Here is a 6,913-nt window from a genome sequence, read left to right on the forward strand (position 1 = left end):
GCTTGCTTGGTATGCTTACCAGTGTTGTCTTTGTAGTTCTGTAAGGAGAACTGCTTTTTTAACATTCGGGACTTGGAATAGTCCAAGGAACTTAAAAAAAAAAAAGGAATGAATTTTCCCCAGGGAAAGCGTGTCAGGAAAATAATGAACACTTTCTACCTCTGTTTCAGCTTTTTGAAACACTTATTTTAAAACCAAACTTTCATTTCTGTGTCCAAACTGAGTTTTAGGGACATTTGTTCTTCCATATGAAATAGGCCTGTTGCCTGTTTCCTGCTGAACTCCTAGAATGATTGTGCTCACTGACATTCTGCATGTGGCCTTTGGTGACTCAGGAGTTGGGGGTTGCCTAGCAACTCACTAACTTCCAAAACCTCATCTTCCTCCCTCCCCCCAGAAAGAAATTAGGGAAAAGAAAAAAAAAACACAAGTCAAGTCAAATTGAGACGATCTTTCTAAAAGGCTACTTGTGGCTTCTGTCTAGCACTTCTGTGGACAAATGCAGCACTTGTTAAAATAAGATGCACAATTTACTTCCCTCCCCCATCCCCCTCAAAGTTGCTACTTACCTTTTCAAGTTGTAAAACACACATTTGATATTCTCTTACCTGTTACCATGACAAACCGGGTAAACTCAAGGCTACTTTTTATTCTTTGTGATAAATCCTGTTTTAAAATTCACAGACAGGAACCAGCATCCTGATTAGAATGACTATATCTTGATATAGTTCAAATAGGATTACTAGAGTTCATTGAACACTAAAACTATGAAGTAATTACTTTTTATATTAAAAAGACCATGGATTTAACTTATTAAAAATCCAAATTCAGGATAGTAATTTTTGTTTACTTTTTTAACCAACTGAATTTTTGAAAGACTGTTGCAGGTGTTAAAAAGGAAGAAAAAAAAGTTTTATCTAATAATACTGTATGTAGTTGTCATTCTGGGAAAACAGTAGTTTTAGCGTTAACTCCTCTCCTTGATCAGGGGGGGAAAAGCCCTTCCTCATGGTGGAAAGATGCTGTGGCTTAAAGGTATAGCTTACATCATGCTTCTTTTGAGAACTATACTTGGTAGCTTATAATTACAGAAAACCGATTAGTTGTCAGTTTGCAGATAGGTTTAGCACAGTACTCATCGTTCTGGATAGACTGTTTCTTTCACTACAGATGAATGATCTGTAACACTGTAAAAACTGTTTAATCAGTTTTATTTTTGTACAGTATTAGTGACCTAAGTTATTTTGCTGTCCCATTTTTTTGTAAATCAAAATGAAAATGGAAAAAAAAGAGAAAGTATCCTGACAGTAGGGATTTTGTACATATGTATATAAGTTGTCAAATAAACATAATAAAACGGTATGAATGGATTGACTGATCTGAGCCATGGTGTGATGGGAAGGCCCAGGTCTCAGCTGCTGTAATGGAGAAGGCACCAGTATCCATGGCTCTCTCAGCTCTATTTACAGTAACTACGAAGGTCACCTTGACTTTTGTACATTCCATTGTAGAAAATATTTTAACAAATGTGTTCATATTTTGAATTTTATTTCTATCCAAGGAGGTAGTTGGGATGGAGGCCACCACAACTATGGTATGAACGGGAGGGAAAATATATTCTCCTATCAATGTTACTCTTTCTTGGAAATGTAGGATCAGCAGCACCAGTCAGTGCTTATCAGACTCATAGTTCTGTGGTGGTGCGCTTGACACCCTACGGAAAAAAGGTCCACTGACCTCTACAGTGTTCTCTGGAAGGTCACAATCTCACCTCAGTTTTGAACAACACTTTACAGTTTACAAAACGCTGTCATGTACGTTACTTAGCTCTTACTTAGATCTTAGAGACCTTGCAGATCATCTAACCTTATCATAGACCCCTTTGGCGGTCTGGTGAAGCCTATGGGACCCATCTCAGAATACATGCATGAAATGAAATACATAGGCTTACAAAAGAAACCAATTATATTAAAATATAGTTAAATATTTTTTAGAAGTTAATGGATACTAGGTTCTTAGGGGGTCTTCAGGGTCCTTACCCTGATCTAGTCCCTCCCCCTCATATATGAATTAAGAAATTTAGGCCCAGAATGAATGACTTGCCCAAGGGCACACAAGAAATAATCATGAGTTTATGATTTGAACCCAGGTCCAGGGACTCCAGACTAAATGGTATTTTTACTATGTCAGGTAGCATTTACTCAAAATGCTTTCAGGTAAGCAGGACAAATTTTCTTATGCTCATTTTCAGAAAAGTGAAAACAGCTCAGACAAGGTTGTCCAGAAAGTTGGAGCTATTGTTGCTTCCAATTAGTAACCCCCTTCCAATAAGTAATAGGCCTCAAGTCCTGTCTGTATTTTGTATTTTCCACAGGCCTAAACTGGGCTCTTAGCATATTAGGCTTAACAAATGTTTGTTGAATGAATACAGTACCACTATGTAGTCTTTTAACTAATGGCTACAATCTTTACAACTACTTACTTAGCTCTGAGCTGATCAAAATAAAAATTTTTAGTCCTTTTCTGATTTGCTCAGGAAGAGAAGGAATGGTTGGGTGGGGGGAGAATGCACATTGATAAAGACACAGATTATAAGTTGATTTGCTGAGAGGCCTCAGGGCAGTTAAATAAACCATCAGGTTGATAATATGGCTATAAAGGTACCACAGAGCTGATCACTGAGATACATTAAACATGACATAATTAGAATTGGGATTAGGCAGTTCCTTTTCCAGACTGGACTGAAGAGGATAAAGCTTGTCAGTCCTCTGGTCTGTGGAGGCTTTGTAGGAAGCAGATTTCAGGAGATAAGAGCTGACATTTATATAATGCTCTAAGGTTTGCAAGTGCTTTCACATAAAATTTCTCATTGGAGCAGTGTATGTAACAACCCTGTGAGGTATAATGTATCATAGACAGTATTACCCCGCATTTTTTCCGAAAGGTTTACGCCGGGCTTACACAGCTAGGGGCAGAAACAATTTGAACCCAGGGCTCTTTCCACAACACAAACACTAGTAGTGTCTTGAAAAAACGGTGTTTTGGGTATAGAGTACCACTTCGGAGAAAGCTAAGAAGTTAGAGTAGAATGAGCAGTTGGAGAAAGTAATTCCGACATTTAATAAGCAAACCATACGGTGTTGGGCGTTGTTGAGATCATAAAGGGAATGAAAAATTGCCCACACTCAAGCTTAGAATGTAATAAGAGAGATAAGCTAGGTGAAATAAAAGTGATAATAAATGGTGGGATCTAGCAGGCATTTCAGGAGGAAAGAATTAGCAGGAGCAAAACCAAAGATATGTCCAAGAATGGTCAAATGGCTCTTCGGATGGAGCTTTGGGTCCACAGTGATCATCTGGTTCCACCTCCTCCTTTTACAGATGGAAGAACTTTTACAGATTGAAGGCACAGAGGTTAAATTATTTGCCTAAAGGCACAGAATGGGAGGGGCAGAATTCCAGCCTTGGTCTTCTGACTCCGAAGCCTGACACCAGATTTCTGTCTTGCCTTTGTTTTTTTAACCAAAACCTACAAAGGTGATAGCAGTTAGATTAAGGGAATCAATCACTGGATTTGTCATTTCAAAGAAATTTTAGAATAAAAAAAAAGGTAAGGCACCCCAGGCAACTCCCTAAGACTGTTATGTCTCAGTAGAGGTGCTGATTTTTACTGAGATAAGGGGTTTCTTACCAGCAGCTCCCTCTACCCATGAAATCACAGGGCTTGTCCTCTTTGCAATGTCCCCCTCAAAAGGATGACCTTAGAGATCAAATGATCCAACCTTCATATTTAATAGATAAGGCATGAGGAGATCTAAAAATATTTAGTGACTTGCCCAAGGTCACCTCCCAGTTGATAATTGATCTGGACCTAGAACCTAGGTTGTAGGAAAGAAAGGAAGGAAACAAATATTGATTAAGCTCTGCTATGTGGCAGGTACCATGCTAAGTACTTTTACAATATTATCTTGTTTGATCCTCACAATAACCCTGCAATGTAGGTGCTAATTTTGTCCTCTTTTTACAGTTGAAGATACAGAGGCAGCCAGAGGTTAAAAGTGACTTGTCCAGGGTCACACAGCTAGTAAGTTTCTGAGGCTGGCTTTGAACTCAGGTCTTCCTAACTCCAGGCATTCCATCCACTGTGCCACCTAGGTGCTTCTAGGTTGTAGGTACATAGTGACTGGGCTTAAAATCAGGAGAACCTGGGTTAAATTATAGGAAGTTAACATTTCTATAGCTCTTACTATGTGCCAAGCACCGTGCTAGGAGCTTTGCAGTTATTATGGTTTGAGCCTCCCATCAATCCTAGGGATAGGTGCTATTATTATCCCTGTTTTATCGACGAAGAAACTCAGGCAAACAGATTTGCCCGGAGTCACACAGCTAGTAAGTACTTGAAATTGGATCTCAGTTTGTCTTCCTTCTCCATGTTCTTCATCCAACATTAGCTATGTTACCATGGACAAGTCACTTAAACTCTGTGAGTCTCAGTTTCTTCATCTGAAAAAGGAAGGTATGAAAATAACTTAATATCTCCTCACAGGGTTGTAGTAAGGCTCAGAAGAGTAAAGTGTGCTGTAAATGTGAGGTATCATTATTAGTACTATTATTGTTATAGGGGGAATTAGGACTGGGAAGGTAGTCCAGGTTAGATTTCAGAGGGCCTTGGTGCAGTGGACGGAAATTTGAATTTGAAGTTACAGTATCTGCGTTTATGTCCTGACTCTCCCATTTAATAACAGGGTGACCTTGGACAAATCATTTCCTCTCTTCTGTTTCCTAATGTATAAAAGGACAAGGATGAGCCATATAATCTTTAAAGTCTTTTTTCAAATGTGAAGTCCTGTGATTTTATAACTCCCATGAAGACATTCATTGCCTTAGCATATTTTTCTCACCTGGAATTTCATTAGAAATTGAATATTAGACCCACTTCTTTGGCCTCCTGATTGCCACTAACTTCTGACATAGTACCTACCCCTGGAGCTCTAGTGAGCCTGGAAAAGGCAAGTAAAAAGTTTATGGGATGATGCTTTTTATTCTAGCTGAAGTATGTGGCAAAATACCCCTTTCTCCAAGAAGTGATTGTGAATTTAGGGACTGCAGCTATAAAGGAGGCTAGTGTGTTTCCTATAAAAATGTAAACATGGGTCCTAAATGTTGTGAACAGTGTAAATGTTGTAATAGAAGTTAATGGGGACCCTCCAGGTCTAAGTAGGAGCACCCTTAACATGCACATAAGTACTGTATAGGGATTGTAAAAGGAGAGATGAGGGGGAGGCAGAATGGAAGATGACACTTTTGTAATCTGGGTCATATAGGGAGAACATGGCCCAAGGAGCTGAGTAGTGAAAAGCTATGGGTGCTTATTAGGAAAACAAGGTTGGAGAAAGGAGATTGAGAAGGGATAGGCGAATCCGTGTTGTGCAGTCAGAATTGCAGCAACTAAGTACAACCTTGGAGAGTCTAAGGGGATGGGGGGGTGGGGTGGGGATTGAAATAGAAGGAGAGATTGGGAAAGGGAGAGGAAGAGGGAGAGATGGGAAAGGGCTGGGGAGGGAGAGGGAGAAAGAAGACAGGAAGGGAGAACAAAAGAGGGAGGGAGCTGGGAAGGGAAAGGAAGAGAAAGGAGAAAAAGAGAATGCAGAGGGAGGGAGACAGGAAGGGAGAGAAAAAGAGGAAACGAGAAAAGAAGAGGGAGGAGGGAGAAAGGGAGAGGGAAAGAGAGATAGAGCACTGAACAATTATGTGAGGGGGTCCTTACTTAGGCAGCTAGGTCTAATGGAAAAACATTGGATTTGGAGTCAAAGAAACCAAATTCCGATTCCCAAACTGCCTTTTGTCACCTGTTGTTGTGGGCAAGTCACAATCTCTCTGGACCTCAATTGTTTGTTTGGTGGTGGTGTTTCTTTAACCTGTAAAATGAGCAGCTTGAATTAGATCATCTCTACGGTCCCTTCCTGCTCTAATTATGATCCTTGATTGCCCTCCAGGGGCCAAGGATTAACTCAGTCCGTGACTGGTTGGTGACTTTAGTTTGTACATTGAGGGTCGGGGGCCTACTTTTTATTAGGAATTGTGCTTAGTGAGGACACAAAGAAAGTCAAGGGATTCATCTAATGGGGGAGACAGCATGCAAATGCTCAAGGCTGTAGATAAATGGGAACCCTATGAGATAGCTGTTTACAGCTCCAAAGGGGAATCATCCGTCAATCACAGGAGCCACGGAATCCAGGACCTGTTTCCTGCTATCCCCCTTAGGATTTTATACCCACAGATTCAGTGTCCTAAAGTGTGTGCCATGGCCTTGGTAAGGTTTTGTTATTTGTTTGCTTTTTTTAATTGTTGGAGCCCAATCCAGGCATTATAAGGAGACCATTTGCATCACAGGGAGAGCACTAGCCTGGGGCGACAGAAACCTGGGTTAGTTACACTGTACTAGAAGTCAGGAGACCCAGCTTTAAGAGTCTCAGCTCTGCTCCCTACTGGTTGTTTGCCTTTGGTTATGTCACTGGATCTTCCAGAGCCCTGGTTTCCATATCTGTCAAATGAGGGAGCTGGGCTAATTGGAAATACAATGAATCTTTTAAAACACTATTTAAATATAGCTCATCTCACCTCCACTCCTTGACTCTAATTAAACTAGGTATGTTTTTCACCTTATGAACTTCCTAGATGCCCCATTTCCAGGATGCTGGTTTAAATATGACCTTAAAGAAGCCTCGGGGGCAAACACAATGAAGTGTCAGGCATATAGTAGGTGCTTCATAAATGCTTTTTCATTCATTCATTCATTCAGGTCTTCTAGGGGTGACCTGGGGCTGTTCTAACTGCTTTAGCAACTTGTGTTCTTCCTGTTCTATACAGTGCTGTCTCTTCTTGACTGCATTCTGGCATGAGAAATTTTTCC

Source organism: Trichosurus vulpecula, chromosome 9, assembly GCF_011100635.1.
Source record: "Trichosurus vulpecula isolate mTriVul1 chromosome 9, mTriVul1.pri, whole genome shotgun sequence".
Lineage (NCBI taxonomy): Eukaryota > Metazoa > Chordata > Mammalia > Diprotodontia > Phalangeridae > Trichosurus > Trichosurus vulpecula.